The sequence below is a fragment of the Microcebus murinus genome, chromosome 2, assembly GCF_040939455.1.
Source record: "Microcebus murinus isolate Inina chromosome 2, M.murinus_Inina_mat1.0, whole genome shotgun sequence".
Taxonomy (NCBI): Eukaryota; Metazoa; Chordata; class Mammalia; order Primates; family Cheirogaleidae; genus Microcebus; species Microcebus murinus.
Window position 1 is genome coordinate 15,963,306 of NC_134105.1, and position 14,686 is coordinate 15,977,991.

The window sequence follows — 14,686 nt, forward strand, 5'->3', positions numbered from 1 at the left end:
TAAGAAAAAAGACTTAGTAAAGTTTTTTGTGTTCATTGATTGTGCTTGTCCTTGGTTTATTATTGGTGGACCTGAGATTCACCCACACAAATGGCAAAAAGTAGGTAGAGATTTAAACGATTTACTTCTAAATCAAGGCCCAGACGCCGTCCCCAGATCTGTTTTTTCGTACTGGGGACTAATCAGAGATATTGTTGAAGGGGCAGATTCAGACCCCAATAAAAAGCAGCTGCTCTCAGTAGCAGAATTCTGCATCTTAGACCCTTAAAAAACTTAGTGGACAAGGAAAGTTTGCCACTAAACAGCGCCAAAGGGGGCTCCTGATTGGGCTTTTGTCTCAGACCGCCGCAGCCACTTTCGGCGCCTGGCGAACACTTCCCTCTACGGGATCTGTTCTCACTCCCCTGACAAAAATCACCCAGGGAGCTCAAGAGGGCTTTAGTAAATTTGTAGGTAGGCTTTTAGAATCTGCTGAGAGGACCCTCGGACAGGAGGATGGTGATAATAAACTCATTAAACAATTGGCCTATGAAAATGCCAACAGCGCTTGCAGGGCCATCCTCAGGGGCAAACTTAAAAATAAAGACCTTAATGACATGATTAGAATGTGTAATGATGCTGACCCCTTCGCCCATAAGGTGTCGCAGGCTGTGCAGCTTGCGGTCGGGGCTGCCATTCAAGGCACTGCGGCACAGAAAGGCTGTTTTAAGTGCGGTCAGCCAGGGCACTTTGCGAGGCAATGCCCCTTAGCCACCTCCTCTGCTGCCCCTAACCTCAGTGGACCACCAGGCAGGCCAACTCGGCCCCCCTCCCTCTGTCCTCGCTGCAAGAGGGGATACCATTGGGCTAATGAGTGCCGCTCTAAGACCGATGCCCTTGGAAATCCCTTGCCACCCCTTTCGGGAAACGGCCTGAGGGGCCAGCCCCGGGCCCCTCACCCTATTCAATTTCAGTCAGCCTCGGGGAACAGCCGACAAGAGGATCCCCAGCCCCTAGACTCCTCCGAGCGACCACAGGGAGCGCAGGAGTGGACTTGTGTGCCTCCTCCGACACAATATTAAGACCTGAGGATGGTGTTCAAATTTTGCCTACTGGCTCATTTGGATCCCCACCGGCTAATATGTTCTTTTTTATTCTGGGCCGAGCCTCCTCTACTCTTGCAGGGCTCATAGTCCACCCCTCCATAGTAGATAGTGACTTTACCGGGGAAATTAACATCTTAGCCAGCGCGCTTACCAGCCCTGTGTGTGTCTCTAAGAGACAGCGCTTAGCTCAGGCATTGCCCTTGCCCCTTAATACATCCTTCCCAGCCATCGCCTCTAACCGAGGTGCTTCCTGCCCTGGCTCTTCTGATCTCTATTGGGTCCAAGCTATCACCAAAAAACGACCTACCCTGCGGTTAAAGTTAGATGGTAAACTTTTTGAAGGCTTTCTTGATTCTGGCGCCGATTCCACAGTTATTGCCCAGGACACCTGGCCCCAATCATGGCCACTGCAGCCTTCCCTTATGCACTTACAAGGTATAGGACAGTCTAATAATACTCTCCAGAGCTCAAAAATTTTAACATGGGAAGACCCTGAGGGAAACAAAGGCACCACTCAACCCTTTGTAGTCCCAAACCTGCCTGTTAACTTATGGGGGCGTGATATCCTTGCACAAATGAATGTCATTATGTGCAGCCCCAATGAAGTTGTAGCCAGCCAAATGCTTAAACAGGGATTCCTCCCAGGACAGGGCTTAGGCAAGGAGGATCAGGGACTAAGAGCACCCCTGACCACCCTCCCTAAGTCAGACAGATCAGGACTAGGGTTCAAAGAACATTTTTTGTAAGGGCCATTAATCCCCCTGCACTTCAGGCAGATAAAATCACTTGGAAAAGTGACTCACCTGTCTGGATCGATCAGTGGCCCCTCCCATCTAACAAGCTAGCCGCAGCTACAGCATTAGTGCAGGAACAATTAGCTGCCGGACACATAGAGCCCTCTACTTCACCATGGAACACCCCCATTTTTGTCATTCAAAAAAGGACTGGCAAGTGGCGGCTGCTACAAGACTTGTGGGCTGTTAATCCAACAATGGTTCCCATGGGGGCACTCCAGCCTGGTTTGCCTTCGCCCGTAGCTACCCCCAGAGGCTACTATAAGATAGTCATTGACCTGAAAGACTGCTTTTTCTCCATACCATTGCACCCAGATGACTGTAAGCGCTTCGTGTTCAGTCTTCCGGTAGTAAATTGTATAGGACCCTCCCCGCGTTTCCAGTGGCGAGTATTGTCTCAAGGCATGGCCAACAGCCCTACCCTTTGCCAAAAATATGTAGCTCAGACAATTGATTCTTTTAGAATTCAACATCCTCAAATATATATAATTCATTATATGGATGACATTCTTTTTGCCGGAGCCGACGAGGCAACCTTACATCAAGTTACCATGCAGGTTGTCTCGGCCTTACAAGCTCGAGGCCTCCACTTGTCCCCGGAAAAGATTCAGGTCTGTCCCCCTCACCTGTTCCTAGGTTTTGAATTATTCCCCAATAAGGTCCTCTCCCAAAAAGTACAGATCAGGAAAGACTCTCTTCAATGCCTTAATGATTTTCAGCGTCTTCTAGGCGACATTAATTGGCTTCGCCCATATTTAAAACTCACCACAGGACAGTTAAAACCCCTATTTGACATCCTGCAGGGAGATACTGATCCAACCTCTCCCCGCTCCCTAACTAAAGAAGGGCAGCAAGCGCTTAATTTGGTCGAGCAGGCCATAAATGCCCAGGCCATTATTGGCTACTTCTCTGATTCCCCCTTGTACTTCATTGTCCTCCCACCCCCTTCTCGCCCACGGGACTCTTTTGGCAGGGCAAGCCTCTTTTTTGGGTTCACCTATCGGCTTCCTCCCCTAAAGTCCTTCCCACCTACCCTTACTTAGTAGCTAAGATTATTCGCTTGGGGCGAGAAAACTCCCTTAAGCTCTTTGGAAAAGATCCAGATATCATAATACTCCCTTACAATGCTTCCCAAATTCAGTGGCTAATACAAAATGATGATGATTGAGCGGTTAACTGTACGTCTTTCCAGGGCAAACTAGATAATCATTACCCCCCTGATAAACTAATTCACTTCCTCTATCGGACACCTGTAATATTTCCCAAAAAAACAAGAGTCTCCCCCATTCCAGGAGCCGTCTTATTCTTTACCGACGGCTCCTCCTCAGGCACCACGGCCTATAGCATTAATGGCCAGGTCCGCAGTTTTCCCACCAGATTCTCCTCTGCTCAACTGGTTGAGTTAGCAGCCTTAGTCGCAGTCTTCAAATACGTAGATCAGTCACCATTTAACTTGTATACTGATAGTTCTTATGTTGCTCATGCTGTCGCCACTTTAGAAACTGTGCCTCATATTCGGCCCTCCAACAGTACCACTCAAATGTTCCAGCAACTACAAGGACTCATTCACTCCCGTTCCGCGCCCTTTTTTATAGGCCATATTCGCGCCCACACTGGCCTTCCTGGGCCTCTAGTAGCTGGAAATAATCTTGTTGATCAGGCGACTCGCGTTGCAGGCGCTGTTCACAATATCACTGTTGATCCTGTCTGCGCTGCACGCCAGGCTCATGATCTACACCATCTCAACGCCCATACCCTCAGGCTTAAATTCTCCATTACTAGACAACAGGCCAGAGAAATCGTCCGCCAATGCAGGGCTTGTTTTACCCTTCTCCCTGAGCCACACCTAGGAGTCAACCCTCGCGGCCTGATCCCTGGGGAGCTCTGGCAGATGGATGTCACTCATTACCCCCCTTTCGGAAAGCTTAAATATGTACATGTCTCTATAGATACTTGCAGTGGATTTATCTTTGCTTCCCTACAAACAGGCGAGGCCACCTGCCACGTTATCAACCATATTATAGCCTGTCTCACCTCCCTCCCTCAGCCTAAAGTTATTAAGACTGACAATGGCCCGGGATATGTCAGCTCCAATTTCAAAAGTTTTTGTGCTCAGTTAGGCATTAAGCATGTTACAGGCATCCCATATAACCCTCAAGGCCAAGGTATTGTAGAGAGAGCTCATCAGACGTTAAAAAATACGCTCTCCAAACTACAATCGGAAGGAGGAATTTTATATCCCTTGACAGGTAATTCCCAAACCCTGCTTAATCATGCCCTGTTCATTTTAAATTTTCTCAGCTTTGACACTGCCGGTAAAACGGCCGCCGACCGCCTTTGGCACCCATCCACCACAGATACTTATGCACAGGCCTTATGGAAGGAGCCGCTTACAGGCAAATGGCTGGGGCCTGACCCTGTCCTCATATGGGGAAAAGGACATGCCTGCATCTACGATACCCAGGCAGGAAACGCCAGATGGCTACCAGAGAGAGCGATTAAGTTATATAACCCACCCAGGGAATCCCCTGAGAAGAATTCTTAATTCTGTTCTCTTCCAGAAATACAATGACTCCCCGAGAAAAGGCGCTGCCTCTCCTATGCCTGATTCTAGTCGTGATCAAGAGCACCATCGCAACCAACATCCATCAGATCTACAACTATACATGGCAGGTAATTAATGAGGCAGGAGACGTTGTTAATTCCTCCTCACGTCTCTCCGCCGTTATACCATGGGATCCATTAGAAATTGACCTATGCGTATTAGCTCTTAGGGCTAAAGACCCTGCGTGGGGCCTTCCCGCACTTTTCGCCCCTCAGCCAGCTCCTCCGACAGCTGACTCCTCCCCAGGCCTTTGTTCCTCGGGAGCCAGACGCTCCGCAACAAGGTATATAGACTTTTATGTTTGCCCAGGGGCCCATCGGCCTCGCACCAACAACTACCAGTGTGGCTACGCCCCTGACTTCTTCTGTGCCTCCTGGGGCTGTGAGACCACCGGTGATGCCTACTGGAATCCCTCCTCTTCCTGGGATTATATCATCGTCAAAAAGCAGATTCCCCGTCGAGCTCCAACGTCCCCTTACGCCCCACAACCCCCCACTGACCCTCAGTGTAAAAACCAGTGGTGCAACCCCCTGCTAATTTCATTCACCAAAGCTGGAAAAAAGGTTTCCTGGGATCAGTCCAGGGGATTTGAGTGGGGACTTAGACTTTACACATCTAGAAAAAACATTGGTCTCACATTTAAAATCAAATTAATTAAAAGCCTCCCCAGAGGTCCTACGGTCGCAATAGGTCCTAACCACGACCTACACCCACCTCGACCTCACGGTCCCTCCAGGGGCCTACCCTCCTCCCCAGCTGTGTCCCCTTTTCCGTTTAGCACCCCCCTATACCAACCTACCCTGCCCGAGGAGCCCCCCTCCTCTGCAGAACTAATTCTCACTTTAGTCAACGCCTCTGTCAGGACCATCCGAGAGGCCAACAATTCAGAATATCAGGAGTGTTGGGTATGCTACTCCCCCGGCCTCCCTTTTATGAAGGCGTCGCTACATTTGGTCAGCCATTATTTACTAATGACACCAGCAAACTCAGATGGGGCCTAGAGACCCATGATGGCCTAACACTCAGCCAAGTCACAGGCCTAGGCCTTTGCCTTCTTAGCCCAAGAATGCTTCTCCCCGCACCCTTAGAGAAAATATGTAATCAGTCAATTACTGTCGACTCCACCTTTCAGTATATTCAAGCATCTAACACCTCTTATTTTGCTTGTTCTTCCGGCCTTACCCCGTATGTAGTCACTGCAACGTTTCTGGAGCATAGAGAATACTGTGTGTTAGTCATGCTCTTCCCCAGGCTCACTGTACATCCTGCTGACGAATTGCTCAGATTTTGGGAGCGCGGTAAAGCGAGAACCCATCTCGACCATAACACTCGCAGTTGTCCTAGGCCTTGGTGCCACAGGGGCTGGAACAGGCATATAGCCTCTCTGGTCACCTCCAACCAGCAGTACCTGCAGCTCTCTGCTGCCATTGATAATGATCTCCGAGAGCTACAGCAGGGCCTAAAGTATCTTAAAGAGTCCCTTGCTTCGCTTTCTGAGGTAGTGTTGCAAAATAGAAGGGGCCTAGACTTAGTGTTCCTCCAAGAGGGAGGTTTGTGCGCAGCACTTAAAGAAGAACGTTGCTTCTACGCAGACAAAACAGGCCTGGTAGAAGATAGCATTGAAAGAGTTAGACAAAGCCTAGAAGATAGAAAAAAGCGGAGAGAACAGAGTGAAGCATGGTATCAAGGTTGGTTTTCCACATCCCCCTGGCTATCCACCTTGCTTCCCAGTGTCTTAGGGCCGCTTGTAGGCTTTCTGTTGCTCCTCACCTGTGGGCCTTGGGCTTTCAAAAAACTAACTAATTTTGTCAAGTCACAGGTAGACGCAGCCACACAAAAATCGGTCTCTGTGTTTTACCAACGGCTAGAACAAAGAGGCTCCAGAAAAGACCTCCGTGGAGAGTCTCCCAATACACCCACTGAGGGTCTAAATTTCTCAGACCTTGCCTCAGACATGGAACGCAGTTGGTTCCAAAGGCTGTGGAGACGCCCATGACGGGATTATCGCGATGCCGTGTACCAGGTGCACACCCCACCAGCAGTGAGGTAACTCCATGACGGGAATATTGTAGGTCCATGCCCGGGGGCACACTTCATAATCAGAAGTGCCAGAGCTGGATGCCACCTACATAGCCTAAGACAGAGGCCTCACCTTCACATTAATCGCCAGATCTTATATTTGGGGTGCTGGTCGCGGAAGCACATCTCGTAGCCTAAGACAGGCTCTCCACCAACTTATATAAACCTCCCTCATATTAATAAAGAGAGGGGGAGATGTTAGAGGCAAGGACCCTCAATGACCCTCAACTCCCCTATGACTCGTCCTACGCACGGACTTCACCCTGGAAAATTCCAGCTATAGCTCCGAGAATAATGCATTCCCTGACGTGCTTGCTCCAGGGCATGCTACCTGCAATTGTTCCCGACCACCTGCCAGGTTGGAGATGAGTAACCAGTCAAAAACAGGATACCGATAAGACGCTGATTGGGGCTAATTAACCCAGACCCAAGCCTCATCGTCGCCCCACTCTATTTTTCTGTTTCTACTTCCTTGTTTCTGTATATAAAACCTACTAAAAATCCAATTAAAGTAGACCTTGACAACCATTTGCTTGGTCTCGTTTCTTTCTCTCGCCCATCTCTTTCAGGCACGGTCCCCCTCGACCCCGCGAGTAACAGAAGGTCCCGCGGGCCGGGACAGACAAGTATCACCCCCTTTTTATAACTGAGGAAACTGGCATGAGCAGAGAGGCTGACTCAGGGGACTTTGGGCTGCTGAGATCTGTGAGTGGTGGCAGAGCGGCTGGAGGGGACACAGGGATGACCAGGCAGAGGCTGATGGATGAATTAAACCTGGTATGGACACTCAGGCTGTGGAGAGATGAGGAGAAAGGCCAGGATGGGCCAGATATCTGGGGAGTTGATCCTCCTGTTCCATCTACTTCTTTATAATAGCATTAATTAATGTGTATTTGTGGGTCCGTTTGGCTCTTGGTCCCTGGGACCATGAAGAAGAAAGTGTGTGACGATCTCTGGCCCAGGATTTGGGATGAGGCGCAACTGTACCACTAACTTGCAATGTGACTGGATGTCCATTTCCTGCTCCTGTTCTGTGCAGAACACACAGATTCTCCGTTGGTTCTGAACTTATTCTCAAACCAACAAAAAAACCTGCACTTTATTTCTATTATTCTGAACTTATTCTCAGAACCAACTGAGATTAAGACGGAAATACGTACACAGAGGTTTAAAAGGCAGCCCGGGTCACAGTTGTGAGTTCTGATTCTGCCCCTTATTAAAATTGTGGTCTCTTGGGGAAATTATCCTGTCTCCTAGAGCCTCAGTGCCCTCACCTGTGAAATGGGAATAACCAAAGTACGTGCACTCAGGTTGTTTTGAGGACTAAATGGAATGTGTGGCACTTAGGACATGCCCAGCACAGTGCCTGGCTGGTGCTTACTGGTCAATAAATGCTGTGCTGCTCTGCTAATCGTCTGTGTGCCCTTCTCTGTCAGGCCACTAACTTATCATACCCAAAATTTAAACAGTAAAATAAAATAGAATGCAGGGGTTGGACTAGACCATCTCCAATCTCTTTTGACCCAGGAACACGTTTCACAGTAATATGTAATTTTACAAACCCCAGTGGGAATTACTTGAGCCATTTCATAATCTTCTACAGTCTATAAAAAAGGAAGTGATTTTAAGTCAAATGCACTATTTTCAATAGGTGTGTCATTTAAAAAATTGCTCTAACATTTATTTTAAACCTTTAGATTATATGCATGATATATGAAAACAAATTTTGGCTTCTCCCCACTTGACACATGGTCTATGGGCTTGATTACTTTAAATTCTTGACAGAAGAAAATGCAAGGTTGATCAAAAAATTTTAAAGTTTTTTTTTTTTTTTTTTTTTTTGAGATAGAGTCTCCTCTCTCTGTTGCCCAGGCTAGAGTGCCCTGGTGTCAGCCTAGCACACAGCAACCTCAAACTCTTGGGCTCAAGCGATCCTCCTGCCTCAGCCTCCGGAGTAGCTGGGACTACAGGCACATGCCACCAAGCTTGGCATTATTTTTTCTATTTTTATTTGCCCATCTAATTTATTTTTATTTTTAGTAGAGATGGGATCTTGCTCTTGCTCAGGCTGGTCTTTTTTTTTTTTGAGACAGAGTTCCACTGTGTTGCCCAGACTAGATTGCCGTGGCGTCAGCCTAGCTCACAGCAACTTCCAACTCCTGGGCTGAGGCGATCCTTGTGCCTCAGCCTCCCGAGTAGCTGGATCTACAGGCATGCGCCACCATGCCTGGCTAATTTTTTATATATATTTTTAATTGGCCAATTAATTTCTTTCTATTTTTAGTGGAGACGGGGGTCTCGCTGTTGCTCAGGCTGGTTTCGAACTCCTGACTTTTAGTGATTCTCCTGCATTGGCCTCCCAGAATGCTAAGATTACAGGCGTGAGCCACTGTGTCCTGCCAGGAGTTATCATTTTCATTCTCCTTATTTCCTTGTATGTTTGAAATCAGAGTTCTTTATGCTTCCTGTCTTTGATCATTAGTTCATAAAGCATGTAAATTAAACAGTGTTAGGTGAGGAATAAAAACCACATGAAGCTGTATCCAGCCTAAGCCACTCCAGTGGCCAAATGATTAATAAATAGCCTGGTTGTCAGTCATGAGATAATTGTTTGATTACCGCCAACTGCTGCTTTCAAGTCTTCCATTTATCCTAGGAAGCTCTCACATTGAGAAAAATATCTTTTAAATATTAAAATAATGATTCAGGCTGGGTGTGGTGGCTCACGCCTGTAATACTAGCACTCTGAGAGGCCGAGGAGGGAGGATCACTAAAAGTCAGGAGTTCGAAACCAGCCTGAGCAGGAGCGTGACCCCATCTCTACTAAAAATAGAAAGAAATTAACTGGACAACTAAAAATATATAGAAAAAATTAGCCGGGCATGGTGGCACATGCCTGTAGTCCCAGCTACTCGGGAGGCTGAGGCAGAAGGATGGCTTGAGCCCAGGAGTTTGAGGTTGCTGTGAGCTAGGCTGACGCCGTGGCACTTTAGCCGGGGCAACAGAGTGAGACTTTGTCCCAAAATAAAATAAAATAAAATAATGATTCACTCTACTCATTCCTGATTCTGTGGTATAGATACCACTAGTGAAGTTCACCCTGCTGAGTTAAAAAAATTTATGGACAAGAAGTGATCATTGAAATTAAAATGCGGCAGACATGCCCAGGGAATATTGCGGGGACTTGATCCCTTTATGAAGCTTGTGATAGTTGAATGTATGGAGATGGCAACTAGTGGGCAACAGAACAATACTGGCATGGTGCTAATACGAGGAAATAGTATCATCGTGTTAGAAGCGTTGGAAGGAGTGTAAATAACGGCTGTTCAGCAGGAAGATCCCCATCCCCTCTCCAAAGGGCCTGTTTTACTATGATGTCAAAATCAGGTCATGTACATTTTCATATTAAACTTTCTGTTAAATAAAAAATAAATAATTATTCACTAATTAAAAAATGGAAACAGGTGCCATGACCTTCTAATGATGCAAACCTTCTGGAATATCTCCCTCCCTGGTGGGAAAAGCTGGTAGAAAATAGTGGAGACAGACTTGGGTCTGACTCCTGTCTCTACCATTTTATTTATCTGTTGTGTCTGAGCCTCAGTGGCCTCATCTGTCAAATGGGTATATTAAGGTTGGCCCCCTGGAAGGAAGGAGGACTAGAGAATGGGGATGAAGCTCCCTCCTGGCCTCCCTCGTTCTCAGCAGGCTCCACCCCTCTGCTTCCAGCTCCATCCGATTTCCCAGGACACAGGCACAGCAGGACTCTGCATTTTGGCAGAGGCAACACCATGAACATGAATGCAGCTGTGGTTCTCAAAGAGGAACTCAGGGGCGGCCTCAACCCCCAGGGAGGCAGGGGAGCCCCTGAAGGGGGATGCTGGGAGGGCCTGCCTCTGACTCACTGTGTGAGGAGAAGATCGGAGGCCTCCCCTCCAGGCAGGGGGAGCAGGTGGGAAGGAAAGAAGAAGCCACAAAGCTCACCGGATGTCCACCCACAAAGTCACTTCTGCCTTGGTGACACAGTAAAGACAACACATGCTCCCTGTTTGGATGGGATCCCCCGGCTGCTGGGCATCCTCCCTCCCTGCCTGGCCCCAGTCCTGCCCTGCGGTTCCTCCCCTATAATCTGCCCACTGTCTCCCCTTGTCTGTCATTTTCTCTCCTTGGTATTTGGGGTCTTTGCTGCATGGGGCAGAGTCAGGATAGACTCTTTTTTCCCCCAGGAGATGGTGATTTTTTCTTTTCTTTCTTTCTTTTTTTTTTTTTTTTTTGAGACAGAGTCTCGCTTTGTTGCCCAGGCTAGAGTGAATGCTGTGGCGTCAGCCTAGCTCACAGCAACCTCAAACTCCTGGGCTCAAGCGATCCTGCTGCCTCAGCCTCCCAAGTAGCTGGGACTACAGGCATGCGCCACCATGCCCGGCTAATTTTTTCTATATATATTAGCTGGCCAATTAATTTCTTTCTATTTATAGTAGAGATGGGGCCTCACTCTTGTTCAGGCTGGTTTCGAACTCCTGACCTCGAGTGATCCACCTGCCTCGGCCTCCCAGAGTGCTAGGATTACAGGCATGAGCCACCCCACTGGGCTCCCCCAGGAGATGGAAGGAAGAGGGATCAGTTTTGTCCTCTGCTGGGCTCTGCTGGAAGAAGGCTGACACCTGATCCTAGCCGCCTTGCTCCTCTGGGTGATCCCGCAGCTTCGCTGGGAGCTGAGCGCCCCGGCAGTGCCTGGTTCCCACTCTGTCCCCGTGTTCCCCAGCCTCCGCACGGAGGTTACTCTCCCTAGACCTCAGCTGCCTTGTTTACAGCTTGAGCAGAGAAGAGAAATGCCTTTCCAGGACCGAGGCCAGGATTAAATAGGATTATACCGGTGACAGCCCTGAGCACAGGCCTGGAAGATCTGCCAGAGATAACGGTGGAAAGAGGGAGTCGCCTGGGCCAAGGGTTGGGGACTCGGGGCTTGGCACAGGGGAGACAATGGAAGGACTGTTGGATTGGACGGTCCAGTTTGGGGAGGGGAGCGAAGCCTGCCATATTCATCTTCTGTGCCCCCTTCTCAGCCCCAGCACAGGTTCTCAGGCTGTCCATGCTGTGGCATCTGAAACACAGCACTGCGGTGACACAGTAAAAACAGCAACAACAGTGACAGTTCCTGGAGCCTGGGCTGCATGGTGGGGCCTGCGAGGCACTCTGCACGCCCCTTCTCCTATTGGATTCTCAGCCCTACAGCATGGGGTTAGACACAGACCGACCTGGGGTTGGGGGCTTTGCCACAGGCCACCAGTCTTGTGGCCTTGGGCAAGGTGTTAAGCCTGTGTGAGCTGCAGTTTCTCACCTCACAAATGTGGGCAGATAGCATCTCCCTGCAGGCTGTTGTGGGGATTGAAGGAGGGAAGTTCACAGAGCTTGAGTGCATAGCAAATGCTCCATCAGTGTTAACTTAAGAGAAAAACAAGCACCCCTTTGAGGCAGGTTGGAGATGCGATTATAGCTTCATTTTTAGAGTTGAAGAAACTGAGGTTTGGAAAAGTGATGTGACTCGCCCAAGGTCACCTGACTAATTGGTGAGGGAGACCCGGGGCTCCCACGTGACTCCACATGATTGGGATTGGGGCACCAGCTCCAAGCTCAGCTCATGTGGGCTCCACTGCTCCTTGGCCACATGACGCTGAGCAAGTCAGTATTGCTGCTGAGCCTCGCTTTTCCTTATCTGTGAGATAGAGCTGCCTGTCTCCCTTCAAAGGGGGCCTTTTGTGTCTCCTGGCTCGGGGACTTTTTGCAGGGGTGCAGGTAGGAGGCAGAGCTAGTTGGAGACACCCCTTCTTCCTGTCCTTTGTGAGAACCTGAGCTCAGCGAGTGAGGTTAGCCCAGGTGGGTAGGAGGAGGACAGCGTGCGCCTGCCATCCACAGCTGAGGACAGAGGAGAGATTGCCCCAGACTGGGAGGGGACCAGAGATCACGGGGGCCCGGGCTGTGCTCCTTGGGGAGGTGGCAGGAGCTCTAGGGGAAGTCTCCGGGTGGCCTGCAAGGCACGGTGGTTTCAAGTCGTGGCAAAGAATCTGGGCTCCAGGCATGCCAGGGAAGGGGACAAGGCTGGCCTTTGGGGGATCAAGCCTGTTTGGACAATGGTCATCCATCGTAGCAGGACCAGGGTGGCCCCAGGGCCAGGAGCCTCCCTCACACTCACGATCCGTGTGTGACCCCAGGGGCGATGTAGGGTGCTGGGAGGAGGGGGTGGAATTGAGGGAAGCTCAGAGCACATCAAGAAGAGATTCAATTTCCTACGAGCCCAGTAGGATGAGGACTCAGAGTCCTGCTGAAGGTGACTAAATCAGAATACACAGAAGAACACTGTGCACAGGCGAGGGTGTGCAGTAAGAGGAGCAGGCGCGGCGACAGGAGGAGGGAGGACGAGAGGCTGGTGCTGGAGGGCTCTGCTCGGCTGGGCCCAGCTGTGCGCCCACCGCCACTGCCTTAGCCTGGCCGAGAGAGGCCAACGCGTACAGGATGCGCTTCACTGGGCCCAGGGCAGGTTGGGGGCCACCTCCTGCGAGCCACAGGTGGTTACAGAGCTGGGGCCAGGGTCACTGGGGTACCACCTCCCCGGATGTCTCCCCAGCCCCTCCTCGGCCTCAGTCCTGGCCTTTACCCCCCCAAAGTGTCCATATGCCACTCACTCTAGGGGAGAACAGCCCACAGCCCTGTTTGATCCACAGTTCTGTGCATGGCAAGGGCAGATGGGGTGCGGGTCAAGCTCTTTCACAGCCATTCATTGGACCCAGAGCCGGTACCTGTCCCTGTGCTACATCATTCAGTTGACCCTCATGGCAAGCTCAGGACCCTACATCTCAGTGGAGGGTGCTGAGCAGGAGAGTAGAGTGCCTTGCCTTAGGCCATGGAGTTCCTGGTGGCAGAGCTGGGATTCCAACCCGGGCACCAACCCAGGGTGCACTTGTGAACAAACACTGCTCTTCCACCTGGGGAACCTCCGCAGAAGTAGACCCCTGGCCTCCTGAGTCTAGTGTGCCCCTAACACTACCTACCAGAGTCCCCTTCTAGAAAACGAGGGCGCTGGATTCACCAGGTGATCTCTAAGGCTTCTGCCAGCCCTAGTCTTTTGGGGTCATTTCCTGGCCCCCATCTGCTGTTGCAGCCTGCACCTTGCAAGCAGGACAGTCTGGTGGGTGGAGGGTGGTGGGTCTAGGCTCCAGCCAACGCTCTCATTCCGTGCCTGCATGACCTCAGGTAAGTCACCCGGCCTCCATCTGTAAATCGGGCAATAGTGATAGCACTTGCTGTGTACAGTTGTCGTGAGGATTAGATAAATCAAACCACAAAAGGCCCTTAGCGCGGTGCCTAGCACTCAGTAAGGCTACCATGTGTTTGTGATTATTGTCTCTGTGATGAAATGAAAGCCGAGACCTGATTCTTGGTCCTGTCTAAGGAGGAGGATCCCACCAGCCCCTGTTATTCCTGTGACTGATCCTCCCAAACCTCAGGTGTCCTGAAATGACATCAATCCCCTGCTCCAGACTGGCCCATTTAGCTTCTTATGTCCTTTGAGGGAAGGGACAAGGGAAGAACACAGATTTTCTGGAAGGAGGAAGAAGCCTAAAATAAAACAACTAAAAAAGCTACTCACGGTTGGCCGTGGCTGGGCACGGGGGGCTTGAGGACTGCCAGTTGTCCTGTGTCTGCTCTGAAGGCCTGGCCCTGGGTCCCACGAGGAGTTCCTGCCAAGCCTCTGCCCCCACGCCAGCTTTCTCTCACTTTCTCACAGATGAGTGAGTGTGAGAGGTCTGGCCTTCCGTCCCTGTCACCACTTCCCCTCCAGGTCTCCGGTGCCATAGTGTTCTTGCCCCTGCAGTTGAGTTCTTTCTCATGAGGACCTCTGGGCAGGGGCGGGGCATGGGCCCAGGCTCTAGAGTCAAGGGACTTGGGTGCTAATCCAGCCTAGATGTCATGATGTTGAGCAATTCACTTGACCTTCCTAAAGCTTAGTTTCTTTACCTGTAAAATGGAGACAATGCACCAACCTTGCAATAAATAGATCACCTAAAAGAATATTCCATTCCAATGTCTCTTTATCGCTAGACCAGAGCTTTGACATGCGATTGCCT

The 14,686-nt window shown here is 50.0% G+C and overlaps 1 protein-coding gene and 1 pseudogene across 1 annotated transcript in view; one reads left to right on the forward strand and one right to left on the reverse strand.

The window, feature by feature from the left end:
• The window catches only part of CNR2 (cannabinoid receptor 2), a 37,101-nt gene extending 22,762 nt beyond the window's left edge, over nucleotides 1-14,339 (reverse strand). Inside the window, exon 1 of the mRNA XM_076010600.1 lies at nucleotides 14,209-14,339. The gene's annotated coding sequence lies outside the window, so the exon portion shown is untranslated. The remainder of the gene's footprint in view (nucleotides 1-14,208) is intronic.
• Nucleotides 9,657-9,878, forward strand: LOC109729463 (small nuclear ribonucleoprotein G pseudogene; annotated as a pseudogene).
• Nucleotides 14,340-14,686: the final 347 nt, after the last annotated feature.